The 13,973-nt window shown below is 38.7% G+C and overlaps 1 long non-coding RNA gene across 1 annotated transcript in view; it reads left to right on the top strand.

Annotated features, from left to right (window-relative positions):
- The first annotated feature begins 822 nt into the window (after window positions 1–822).
- Window positions 823–13,973, top strand: part of LOC117820879 — an 84,149-nt gene continuing 70,998 nt past the window's right edge. Inside the window, exons 1-2 of the long non-coding RNA XR_004632865.1 lie at window positions 823–978; window positions 2,668–2,724. This is a non-coding gene — a long non-coding RNA (uncharacterized LOC117820879). The remainder of the gene's footprint in view (window positions 979–2,667; window positions 2,725–13,973) is intronic.

The raw sequence follows: 13,973 nt of genomic DNA, 5'->3' as shown, positions 1-13,973 counted from the left end.
CATATCTTCACCCCGTGTTAGAGGTTTTTGAAATGAAGAATGGTACGTATCGTTTGAAATGTTCTCCGTTTCCCACTCTGCTCAAACATACAAAAATTCACTGTCCAACCTGAGAAAACGTGTTGAGCAACGTAACGTTTGTTTCATTCCAGATGAACATTTCAAACAAAGCTGTCTGTGCTTGGAGTAACTTAGTTTCTGTTTTTATTCCATGGTATAGTTTTGGAGATTTCAAGTAATGGTTTCTAAATAAACATAATGTTACAGAATGTACCTCAATGTATTCTTGACTGCACTTATGTATTGTGAAAATGCAAAGTTTTGAGATTTTTTGAGTACTTTGAATACTTAAGTGTTTTTAAAAGCGAGTACTTCAGGACTTTAACTCAAGTAATAATCTGACAGAGCAAATTTCACTTGTATTGGAGTAATTTTTGACCTGGAGAATCTATACTTTGACTTAAGTAATGAAGCTGTGTACTTTGTCCACCACTGTCTGTCACCAACAAACTACATGGACAAATGGACAATTGACTTCTTCTGTCTATATTTAAAGTTTGTATGGGAGGCTCTTCACACCTTTAGCTGCATCTCATCAGCTTAAGTTAAGGATGAGGTTAAAAAAAAACGTATGGCTTTGCCTAATTGGATTTTTATTTATTTGTTTTACTGGAAAGACAATACTAAACAGACTGTCAGCAAGGATAGAGGCCACAACTGAACTCCGGTCCAGGTTTTCCAAGCAACACCAGCAAACCGAGAAATTCAATTAAGGACTCCTCTTCCCAGTCGGAGCCGGTCTCCAGGGCAGATCTTCCGGGCGACTCGCCCTGTAAGAAATTAGAAAATGCTACAATAAAACCCGAAAAAACTGAAAAATAATGTGGCAACTTTAATAATGAAAGCCCCGAAGCCATCAACCGTAGTCACACCCGTCCCTTTAGGTGGAAGTCTCCGAAATCCAGCGAAGTACCACAGGTAAGAGTTTTCCTTTTCCTCTCTAACTACTGTACACGCTCCTTTTATTTCCAAATACAGAACTCTCTGCAGAAATCGACAACAAAGTGTTCCTATCTGCAGGTGCGACATAGAAAACGAGCATTAATAAGCAGTTTTAAACAGTTAATATATGGCATTGAAGGGAAGGGACTTAGTGTGAGGACTTGTCGGTAAACACGGTGTGACTTCTATCCCCGGTGCAGCAGCAGCAGCGGCAGCAGCAGCGACAGCAGCAGCAGCAGCAGGTCTGGAGCGACTCATGCTGCCTGATAGGGTACCTTTGAAAAAGCCGGCGTGGGGAGCTACCTTTCCCAAAACTTTAATAATTCTCACAACAGTCGAATTCTGTGACCGGAAATATCTGCAGGCGACCAAACTAAAACAGCGCTGGTAAAGTTCCGACATAAAGGTGCAACTTTTCCCCTCGGTTCGTACTTTTGCCCAGTTGTGTTGATCTGAAATCCTCATTAGATATAAAGCTTGTAAGGGACAACGCACTAATAGGACTGACATGACGCACTTTATGGTCTACCCAGCAGCTCAGACCTATGGTGTAGGTTATTTAAGTCCGCTGACACTTCTTCAAAAGTGCAAAAAAAAAACCCCGACAATAATGTGTGACACCTTTCTGTCAAGAAAAACTAAGTCAAACTCCTTTGGTTGTCCCTAAACAGGTAGTAGCCTTCATGCAGTGTCATTTACCGTAAATAGAGGAACTTCAGTAAACTCAGTCAATATTTTCAGCCCGAAATGCGGAAGTTCTGCTATCAGATTGTTTTTTAAATGCCTTTGATCTGTTCACATGAATTAGAAATAATACTGGGAGAATTTAGGCAGCAGCTTCAGTTAGTAAGGAGAAATTAAATCAAACTAAATACAAGGCTTTATCAGAATTTATCTAATGGTTTTTTTTTAAGTGTCTAAGGCTATTATGCAAAGGTGTAATAAATAAATACAATCTTAGGTATTGCATGTTTAGTAAACCTGGCCATTTGGCTCTGTGTTGTTTGAACTATTGGCAGGTAAAACACCTCTCTGAGACCACAAGTGCAGACAGGCAAATAGAAACACAACCACACACACACACACACACACACACACACACACACACACACACACACACACACACACACACACACACACACACATGCTCTCTCTCACACACTCTCACAAACTGTATTTGCTATGGTAAATATGATGTCTCTGCAGTTCCGACTTCAAGTGGCTGTAAGGCAGGTTTTCTGACTTCCAGCTAAACTGTTGAACAATCCGCCTGTTTTTAAAACACTCTGCATATACTGTGTTTGGTTTGTTGTGATCTATACAATACACCTCAGTGATGTGAGAGTTAATTGAACATGCTTAAGTAAAGGGTCATCATGTCTCTTTGGGTGAATTCATAAATGTCTGTGCTGGTGCTTATTGCTGTGTTCATTCTCAAGCACGAGGATTAGAATAGGAATAGATCATTGGCACTTTAAACCCAGAGTTCTCATATTCTCACCGGATCTTTCTCCTTTGCTAATTATTGTGTTGTTTTCAGAGCAAATATGTCATATCCATGGCGACCAGGCAGGTTTATTGTCTCTGCCGTGGAATAGCTCACAAAAGTAATTAATTATCCTTTTTTTTTCTCTCTCTCTTTCTCTGCTGTCTTTGGTTAAACAGATCATTCATGGAAAGCCGCCTTCTATATTGAAAATGCCCCTGCTAGTACAACACAAGGTAAACATGAAAGTTTTTTATTTTAATATCTTAATGTCCATTTTTGTGCTATGATTTTTTTTGTAATAGAAATCAGAAGTCAGGTAAATGTGTTTAATGTAAAAAAAAAAAAGCATCATGAATAAGTGTGTGCTTTTAAGTAGTTTCGATAATACCCTCATAATACAACAGCTGTGCAGCCTAACTGTTGCAGATGTATTCATGCATGCAAAGCAAGCACACACTTGACACTTAAACAAGCAAGCTTAAAAACACATGTTTAGACATGAAATCGGCTTCCATTTTGTGTGACTTGAATAGCAAGCATTAGCCAGACCATAGGTAAATTTACTTTACTGGTGTCTTGTTTTATGAGGTCACCAAAAATAATAACCAGCAGCAGGTGACACTACAGGGTACAATAGTTCACCTTAGTGCACTGCAGCCTTTTACATGCACTTTTGTGTAAGTGTTTAAAGAAAGGTTTAATGTGATCAGTTCAAGTAGTTTAAGACTCCTCATCCTGTGTGTGTGCTCCCTCTGTGTATCTCTGGAGCGTGCGGCATGTGTCTGCTGTCCGGAGGTCCATCTCTACAGCTGGACCATAGCCAGCCTTCACCGTCAGACTGGTGGTACAGGTTCTCATCTCTCTTCGGCATTGATGAGACACTGCAATATCCATCTGTCAAACATACTGCCCTTCTCCTTCTGCCTCGCTTTCACTCACCCTTTGCTCCCCATCTCCTATCATTTTTCATCGTGACTAAAGGTGAACACAGAGCTGGATAATGCTTGTGAGCCGAGAAAGCAGAGATGCTAATCGTCCATTTGTGCTGTTTTAATAGCAATTTGGTGTGTGTATTTAGTTCAGTGTTTATAGATGTGTTCCTCTAGGCCTTTTGATTGGATCTCATGTCTCTCTTTTAAATAGCACTCAAACTGTTGCCTGTAGTGCTGTGCTCCAGGTTCACACTACAAGTCCTGAATCTCACACCTTAATCAGTTTGCAATGCCTCAAACATTCTTATTTCTGCAGCCCCATCAGTCAGCGAAATGCCTCATATCTCATAAGTACCCATCTGCATCTGTCAAGGGGTGTGTAGAATTAAACCCATGTGTATTCCTTTTCTGTTTGACCTTGGCTGTAGACCTCAGCTCTTTGATGTCAAGTAAGCGTCAGTAATCCCAGGCGGCATTTGACAGGCTTCAGGAATCTTTGCTTTTGTTTCTCAGCACATAAGCTTTATCAATTGCCCTCACTGTAATGATTTTGTATACATATTCTCACTACCACAGCGGTAGTGTTTTGCCTTGTAAAAATATACTGCCTTCAACACGTACTGTTATACCGGCACAAATAGCACACATGTTTTTTTAATCATCATTATTGTTTTTATTTTAGTGCTAAGGAAATGTCCTTTTTGCATGCTTGATCAGCCAGTAGAGAAATCCAATATAATGGAGGTTCAAGGTGAATTGCATCCCGTGCATTTCCCCCCTCCGACTGAAGGAATATTCCAGAGCAAAATAAACAAATCACACAGACAACAGTAATATAGGGTTGATTTTGAAGGCATGAAATAAGTATCGATTAAATCCTGCAGTTCAAAGATGAAAATGGCCTTTTTAGTAATTTGTCCTGGGTCCTTTCAATATGATGGGGAGCGAGAGAAAGAGGGAGAGAAAGAGAGAGATGCATGGACTGGGATGGAAAGATAGACTGCAGAAAAGGTAGAGAAGAGGAATAGGGGGAGTTATAGGATGAGTGAACTGCAAGAAAGAAAGAGAGAAGAGCTTTCACAGAGTTGAAAAAGGGACATGCTGCCCCTTTCCGAGCTCATTATCATTCTTAATAAGTCTTAAGGAAAGAAGGAGCATTGAGTGTAAATGCACGGTAATCCTTACACTGGCCAAGGTTAGTAGGGACGTCAGCACATGTGCACCGTTCCCAGCTGGCCACTTTGGGACAGGGAGGGGACCAGAGGAACACAGTTAAGGATAGATGTTCAAGGAGAAAGTGAGGACGTTTAGACACTGTATAAAGGTTAGGCCCTTTCCCCCAGCCGGTAGCTTTTCAGTGCTTGCACCACCTGGCATTTAGTAAGTAAACACTTCTTTGTCAAACTGAAAACAGTCATATTTGGCTTGGAGGCCTGATGTTGGCTGTAGCACTTCAAAAGAAGAACTATGATATGACAGGTGAGGAGTACAAATCTTTATTCTAAACAGGACTTGTTTGACTTTGGCACTATTAACCACAAGGGATTCAGTCTTGCTCTCAAAGTAACTGTTGGCTGCTGTGCATGCCTAATTCACTGTTCTTTGGGTGTGGTCCAAAAACAAGCATTAAGATGAATTGGATGAACTGGTGACCAATTAACTCATTTGACAAATTGCCAGCCACTTGAAGTGGTTGATCAACCACGTTGCTTTAATGGAAATTCAATGCTGCGTTATTTTATATTCAGTACCAAGCTAACAGTCCAGTGTTGTCACCCAGTGTCACCCTATGCATCGCACAGTGTTAGTAATATAACAGTACTCTTGTTCATTAATCAAATCAGATGTGAGACAAGTCTGGCACATTAATCTCAGTCCACAGTGAAACCACAGCAGAAGGAGATTTTGTACTTCTGGTAATTAGTACAGTGGTTTCTGCTTTTGTTTCATTGCCTGTGTTCTCTAATGTAATCAGTCCCATCTAGGCACCAATCAAACTTGAGTGCAAAACTGTATTAATGTTTGTGTCATATAGGAAAGAAGCCACATCTGTTTGATGTGGAATTCATTTTAGGTTCAATGTTTCTTTTTTCAATTCCACGATAAAAATATCTGCTCAAAAAAACGACTATTACCCAGCGACGAGAGCCAAGCTGGCACTGACACTTTTTAACAACTTATCTCCCCCATTATGTCGAAATTATGCCTACAAAGAAAGCAGTGGCATACTGATGAGGAAATAAACCTTGTGGAGTGCTGGTTTGATGGAAAGACTCCTTAATCCAAGACATGTGAAGCTGCAGAGGGCAACCTGTCTTAGGCAAATTGGTTGCCTGTCAGTGGGCACGTACTGCAGAGGTAAAAAAAACACCCAGAGAACAGTCAAAACTGGGCACAATTCATTTTACACTGATTAACATGGGATTACAGTCTGAGGGTAAACAATATTGAGTTGGTTTGCCAAATGTAGCCAATATTAGCAGAGCCAGCTCCACCCGCCTTTATCACTAACGTTGCAGGCTAACGTTCACATGCCTGTGCTGGTTACTTATTGCTCTGGTCAAATAGTTATATACCATTTTAACCAAACACAGCCATCTGTGCTTGTTTAGATGCAGGTAGTGGAGCATAAAAGCATTAAGGCAGTAGCCATTAACATCAGCAACAGCCCCAGCTAGTTGCGGAGGGCTACAGCTTAGACACAACATATCTCTGGCATTTGGGCCAACAGTCATTCAAATATTAATAACTTGTTTAATCAACATGTAATTCTGGTACTGACTAGTGAGGGTGATAACGTTTAATGGTTTGGTTGACTAAATGCGGACATCCGTAATATCTCGGTGCTGCAATTTTTATGGAGTCTCTTGATTTGATGCATATTCTGATTCTTCCAGAATTAATTATTGATTTCAAAATCCATTCTTATTTCAGAAAATGAAAAGAAGGCTCTAATTGCTTGCTGTTGCTGTGTGCCAAAGTGTGCACTTGTATTTTTGGTCAGTTCATGAAGCATAGCAAACACTTAAGTTTATGGCTTTGATTAAGGTCTCTGAATGGAAAAATGTCAGTATGCATTCTTTTTTTTACTGAAAAGATTATTGAAATAAACAGAAAATATCTCACTGTTTTCTGTATATATGAAAACTATTACATCCATTATCATAATTGGCTCAAACTTCAACTAGATAACTATACACCTGATGGTTGTTGCACATAAGTGCACAGTTGGACCTTCGTAAGTGAGAAAATATTTAAAAGACAGAAACTTTTAAAGATTTATTGAAGTAACTTGATATTAGCAATCTTATTAGATCTGTACTAATCACAAAATTCTCACATTCTAATAATATCAGAAATGATTATAAACTTAGCAGTTCTATTAACTCTTAAAAACTTGTAAAAACGACACAATGGAGAAAAACTTTTGCTGGGGAGTTTGCTTGATATCCTGATAACGGCTGAGATCCAAGCGGGGCGCCAACATCCAACTGCGCAGACACCTTTGGCGCTGCGCTGTGTCTGCAGCCAGGTCCTGCTCCTCTAGTTGGCTTTTTTTGGAACTGTCAACATAATGTTAACATTTTACAAGATACATTTTAAAAGGTAGAGTGCATAGTATTCAGTAACATTTAAAAATATTTTGTAGAAATTTAATCTTACATATATATATATATATATATATATATATATATATATATATATATATATATATATATATATATATATATACATATATACATATATACATATATATATATATATATATATATATACACACATACACTACCAGTCAAAAGTTAGGAAACATCTTCTCATTCAAGGGTTTTTATTTATTTTAATTATTTTACAAACTATAGATTAATACTGAAGGCATCACAACTATGAAATAACATATATGGCAGCATTTATTGCCATATATTAAAGTGTTCAAAAAAACAATCAATATATTTTTTTATTTTAGATTCTTTAAAGTAGCCCCCCTTTGCCTTGATGACAGCTTTGCACACTCTTGGCATTCTCTCATTCTGCTTCATGAGGTAGTTTCCTGGAATGGTCGAATTATTATTTGAGCTTTGTCAAGAGTTAATTTGTGGAATAACTTGCCTTCTTAATGTTTTTGAGACCATCAGTTGTGTTGTTCAGAGGTAGGGTACACAATGGATAGCCCTATTTGACCTCTATTGTAATCCATATTATAGCAAACCCATGTTATTTCATAATTTTGATGTCTTCAGTATAAATCTACAACATTGAAAATTATTAAAACAAATAAAAACCATTGAATGAGAAGGTGAATCCAAACGTTTGACTGGTAGTGTATATTCTTTTTTGTACATAAGAAGTAGGTCCCCTTCCACATAGGCTGCCATCTTTCTATGCGTATGCATTTTGTATTAAGTGGGTTTGTTTTTAGTGTTGTGCACTAAAGAATAAAAGTTTATGATGGTAAAACCTTGGCAAATGTAGGATTAGCTTATTGTCCTCAAAGGCCACTGTTGCTTCAGAAATGTCCCCAACAAGACGGGTGAGCAGGGGAGCATTTCAATCCAGAATCTGACTGCTAGATATCACAAGACATTCTCATTTCTACTGATTGCCCCTTTAAATTTGAGAATAAATTCCAAATGGGAGGAAATTATATGATTTTTTTCTATGATTAATCACCCTTTTACCCTCATTATGTATCCCTGAGGTTTGTATTAATTACCTGTTAATTACAGGTTACCCTGGTTAGCCAGTCTCAACAGAAACCTTAAAACCACCTGCTTTGACTTGATTTTCAGCTCCTGTTAGAGTTTTATATTTTATATTCCCTCCTCTATGAAACATTTTAATAATTGGGTCTGAGAATGAATGTGTGCTAGCTGTCTTCTTAAAAAATCAGAATTTCAGACAAATTTACAAACACAGGACAGGTTATTTTTTATCCTCTGAGTTAAACATGGTCTCAAGATTTTTTATGACAAGATGTGTTTGTCTGTGTCTGTGTCCTTTTTTTTTATACTGGTGGTATATTTGAATATTAATGATGACTCCTCAGTTCCTCCTGAGAATATGTTTGCTTAATTGTCCAAGATGGGGCTCACATAAGTAATGTAACTGAAGCTCATGCTGTGCCCTTTTGTCTTGCACAATGTAATGCCATCTCAGTGCCATTCTGTCATGTTAGGATGATTTACTGAGAGACAGATGTTCTCAGACCTTTGCTCTTGAACCTGCATCATTTTGTTCTATTTTTTGCTCTTTTAAAGGTTAAAGAGAGAAAGCCTTTGGTACAACTTGTCAACATGTTGATTGCTGAGGTGTCAGTTTCTCTGTTCTGCTGTATGTTGAGTTTAGAGACAGCACTTGGTTTAAGGAACATCTCATCCTTACCATTCTCTTAATTTAACTGCCTTTTGGCCAGGGCCTGGTTGGCAACATACTCCATTAGTGCCCCCTCCTCCCCACCACCAGCTCTCCAACCCCCTCCAGGGAGCCTTGGGAGGCAGAGAGCTATCACCATGGTGATCTGAACACAGATCCCCCACACACCGGTCCATTGTGGCTGCTGTGCGTTGAGGTGAGAGGGAACAAAATGTCACAGCAACAGGTTTTTCTGTGTTTTTGTTTTTGCCTCAATTCTCAGTGGGATTGTACTCAGATCCATGCGCTCAGTTACACTGGGGGGACTGCCTGCGGGTCTGTGGGAGTTATGGAAACAAGTTGATCTGAGAAATGAAGACAGTGACATGGAAATAGATGGCAAATACTTGTGATTTGATGATTTTCTTTTTTTGGTTTTGTTGTGTTTAGCATCAGGGAAACACACAAGATGATCTGTGTGAGTGAATTTTTGTTCTTTGTACACAAGTTTTGCAAATAGGCATAGGCCAAAGTTGACCAAAGCTGGCATGGTTCCTAATTATTTTATGATTCATTGATTTACTGTTTTAGTCATGAAATATTAACATGATAATTTATTTTTTAGTTTATTTGTAACATTAGACCAGGACCAGTGAGACAAGTAAGACCTTGTTTTAGTGGGCTGTAATTGTAAGCAGTTCAGCGATATATTCCATACCTGTGTCAACTAATAACAAGCAGTCACCTTTAGGTTTTAGTTTGTCCACAGATGGCAGGTCTGTGGCACAAATTTGTGGAAGTCATACCTTTCAACCACAAACTGCCCATTGAATTTCATTTTTTTACCTACAGTGAATAAAGCAACTTCCCAAACTTCAATCAATCAGTATGGGACTAAATTGATCAACCTGACCTTTAAACTTGATATGATATTCAAAAAGAAAACTTGAGAGTACGCTGGTTGCAGGCAATATTGATCACTGGAAGGCCCATTAAACCCTAGGTTCTAAGTTGCTCAATGCTTCACTGTACTTTTCTAATAGTGTCTTGTGATGAGCTTAAGGTAATGCCCCCTAAGCTTTTAGTTTATGCTGACCTTTCAACTGTCTTGATAGAGGCAACATGCCATCGGTTGCAGGCCTCTGAGTGGGAAGGGGACTTAAAGATAACACGGCATTGAAAAGTTGCAGCAGATTTTGCCCCTAACCCTTAAGTAGATGTGGGCTGTGTCCTATGACAGGTCCAGGGTTGCCCTCAGTCACAAAGGTTGGGAGGCGGGGTCGGCTTGTGCCAGAGGGCACATTGGTGGCTTCAAACACACAACCCCAGCGTCTGGCAAAATGTCTAGAACTGCTGCCCTTTGCTCCCATTAGGATAAAACCCTATAGCTCCTCTGTTTAAAGTAATCAAGTGATTGTCTGGTCTCATGTCAGTATTTCTAGAAGCACTTTGTACATACTTCTTTTTTTTTTTTTTTTACATTTGGAGCCTGTTTAGCTCAACTATAGTGCATAAATATGTGTTGACTTTCACAATAACCTGTTTTATTATGCAGGAACCAGAAGTCTCATTAATATTTGTTGATTTGTAGCTATAGCAGTCAGGTGTTTTTGTGCCAAGTCTGTTAGTCTGCCATCTTCATTCCCCAAGCAGATGCAAAGGTGCAAGTCTTGAGAGATCCTTTTATGTTTGGAGAACTCTCCTTGCTCCTTAGACTGCGACCCCAACCAAAACACAGCTCTGTCTCAATCAGCCCTCTGCTGTAATCCCACTTCAGAACTCTCCTTGGCTAAGGGAGTAAATAAATTTTTCAGCGTTTATTAGAATACAGCTTGCCAGAAGGGACTCCTCACTCCTCTCCTATAGCTGCTCCAGTAATTAGCAAATTGATTAGGAGAACTTCAACACACCTCCTTGGCTCTTATCTACCCATTCTAGGACAATATTGCTGTGCCATGGGACAGCGTAAATATTTAAGGGAAACCCTCGGTGAATCTCATTAAATGGCTATGGGGCAGAGCAGCTGTCTCCTGCTGAAGGTCCCAGCCAATTTTCTAAACTATGATTAAAGAAAAGTTTTGGATTATTTAAACATGCCATGTCCTGTGGGTTTTTTGTCAGTGCCACTGAAGACCTCTGTGATTTCCCCCCACCCCTTCGTGCCAGGACCGCTCGTCTCCCTTTGGATCTATTAGTTTGAAATCGTTTGGGTGATGACTCTTTGAAACTGGTGGTCATTCTGGGATGTCGTGTTCAAAATGCAACAAAGACCTCTCTTTTATGCACAAATGCTAATTAAAATTTTTACCCCCCATCCCCAAGCTGCAGAGGGAAAGACTTGGTAGCAATTTGGCAGATAATCAAATTGCATTTTAAATGGAGCCGTTTAAAGATGACTTGGGTCTGCTCACAGGAAGACACAGTGGCACAAATTAAGCTGGAATAAGCTCCTGTGTGCTCACAGGAACGATACAACAAAACTCACATCGCAATAGGAGACTGCTTATGTAAATGGACAACAAGCAATGTTTGATTTATGTTTTTTTTAATCAGTTAAAAGGAACTCAGGTACACAGTCAGGCTTGTTTTTTCTCAACATGCATGCAGGATTTCTGTTTTCCTTTTAATTACGATTTCTTTCTCGCTAAGTGACATTTTTTTCATTATGTGTCCTAACAATTTGACCAATTGAGGCAAAATGCTAATAAGACATGATTTGTTAACAGTTGAAGTACCTTGGAAACATTTTGTTCTTAATTTCAGATTTTCAATCTGACAGAAATAGCAAACTGGGTGGAAAATCTTGTCAACAGCGATGTTTGTCTACAAAAATCTGCGCTTAGAAGCTGTCCCCCCACATTTGGTATACATCATTAAGTTCTTCGTGGCCCATCAAATTGCCTATTCACACTGCATTCCAGTACATATTAGTGACATCTCGTTAGCAGAAAACAGAAAACTGACAGAAAAAATTTAGGAAACAGGGCTGAATTGTTTACCCCTCAGAAGAAGAAGAAAGTGTGATTCTCATGAAGTGATAGAATTAGATCCAATGTTCACCTCTTGGAGCCTATTTTACTCATGTATTGTGTCATTTCCTTTGAATGCACCAAATAATCTATTCCTACCCAGGCCACATTTCCTGTAAAGTTGAGCATTGACCACAAAACCGATACAGCCGTCAGAACTGCTTCACAGCCATAAAACCCCATTATGGACAGTACAACAAGTGATGCTTGACTTGTAAGTTTAAAGGGTTCTTAATTGGCTGTGATTTGCTGCCTGTATAGCAGTGACTGTGGTGGCATAATGAGTCTGCTCAGATGACACATTACTTTTCTGGCAACTTAAAGCACCTAAACGCTGCATGTCTCTGCCCTCTGGTTATGTGTTGCCCTCATCTTCACATCATAACAGGCAGACATCTCAATGGTTTTGACCCTCACACTGTATGTGTAGATGTAGTGTAGTGTAATGTACACACGCCTCTTCCACCTTCGAAACAGATATCCACACTCACACATGGTCCCGAGAGATCTTTAACAATGATCCACTGAGGCAATTTCCCAGTTTGCACTTTGATTTTGTGGTTGAAACCAGACAAATACGTTTATAGGACTGTGATGCACCAAAGCAGCTCTGTCTGACTGTACTTGATGGTAATCATTGAAGAACTTATCAGGACTGCAGACCCAGAAAAATATGCAAAAAAAAAAGAAAGAAAAACTTGAAATACCTTTGATAATTATAAAAATGTAACACTTAAACATGATTTACCGTAAGAAAAGGAAGTATTGTTACTCTTTTAATTTTATGGAACAACACTTTAAATAAAATAATTTAAAATCCAACATTTTTATGAAGGAACACCATCACCATTATATTTTTTATGATTATATAAGTTGCGATATATAAGCCTTTTCTTGGGTGTGTATTTCCATAGTTTTAGAATTGCAGTACTTAATCCTCAATTACTTGTATCCTGGTTGCAATGACAACAATAAGCCCATAAAAGTAACACTGTCAGTTTCTTTCAATGACGGTGTCCTCACCTGCTCTGTGTAGCAGCAAACAGGTTAAGCAACTTACTGCTTGTCTTAAGAAAATGCCTGCATTGGATCTAGTTTTCAAAGCACCATGAACTCACATATGTTGCATTTCATTTAAAGATGGAAAAAACATGATCAAAACAAAAAAGTTACTGTTGCTCAATAGTTTTCCAGTGTGTCAAGCAGAGGTGTCATGCTGTATTGGATTTGTGTTTGAGTTGTTTTTAAGCTCGAAGTTTTGAAAAGCCTATCTGTCACCTCTCAGTCTGCATTTTTAGAAATATTTATGTGTTATGATAAAAAAGTGAAAACTAAAAAAAATGTGTTTTATGTAAAAGCAACAGCAAGGAGAAACCAAACAAGCATAAAAAAAAATCCTGTCTTAAGATGTTGATTGACAAATATTGTTGCAAAGTTAATGACACAAGAAGGGATTTAATTGATCAAGTGGGTGACTGATCATAAAGCTGCAGTCAATATTTGACTGTGGCTTTATTCCCTCTTGGAACAGTTTGACAGTTGTATGGCAGATGCATATAGACACACAGCGTGGATAACACATATTTACACTACAGTCTCTCCTGAGCATGATGATGCTGCCTCTGTTTGCCATACAGTAAATAATATCCCATGATGCACAAATGAACAGTCTGAGAGTATTTATTCAGTTGGAGCAAAGGGTATTGGTTAAAGCTGACCAATTTTAGAGTAGTTGGGGATGAAAATCTCGCTCTAATTACTGTACTGTGTGGATCCTTTGGTCCCAGTCCCCCATGCTGCAAACGATGGTATTAAAAAGTCTCTTTTATTTATAGAAATAAAATTTTAGCTTCAGAGACAATAGACTAGTTCTGTTTTACGGTACAGCAGACTTTATCTTTTTAATAAAAAATCCTGACTTGGTGAAAGTTTAATTAATAAGGGACTTAAAGCTCAGGGAATGAGCAAGGGAGTTGGGTCTTTAAGGGGGTACTTATTTTTCCATCTGGGCTATCCTCCAAAAAAACTGTCAATTAGTGTGTTAAGCTGGAGAGACAAAAAAACGTCATTAGTTCTTGCAAAAAGAATAATGGGTTTTAAAGGTTTTGCTTTAGAGGCAGAGCAAAAGCACAAGAGTGAGTCTTGTGACTTAGAATTTTCATTCATTTCCTG

The sequence above is a fragment of the Notolabrus celidotus genome, chromosome 11 (assembly GCF_009762535.1).
Source record: "Notolabrus celidotus isolate fNotCel1 chromosome 11, fNotCel1.pri, whole genome shotgun sequence".
Lineage (NCBI taxonomy): Eukaryota > Metazoa > Chordata > Actinopteri > Labriformes > Labridae > Notolabrus > Notolabrus celidotus.
This window is presented reverse-complemented; position numbering and strand designations above follow the sequence as displayed.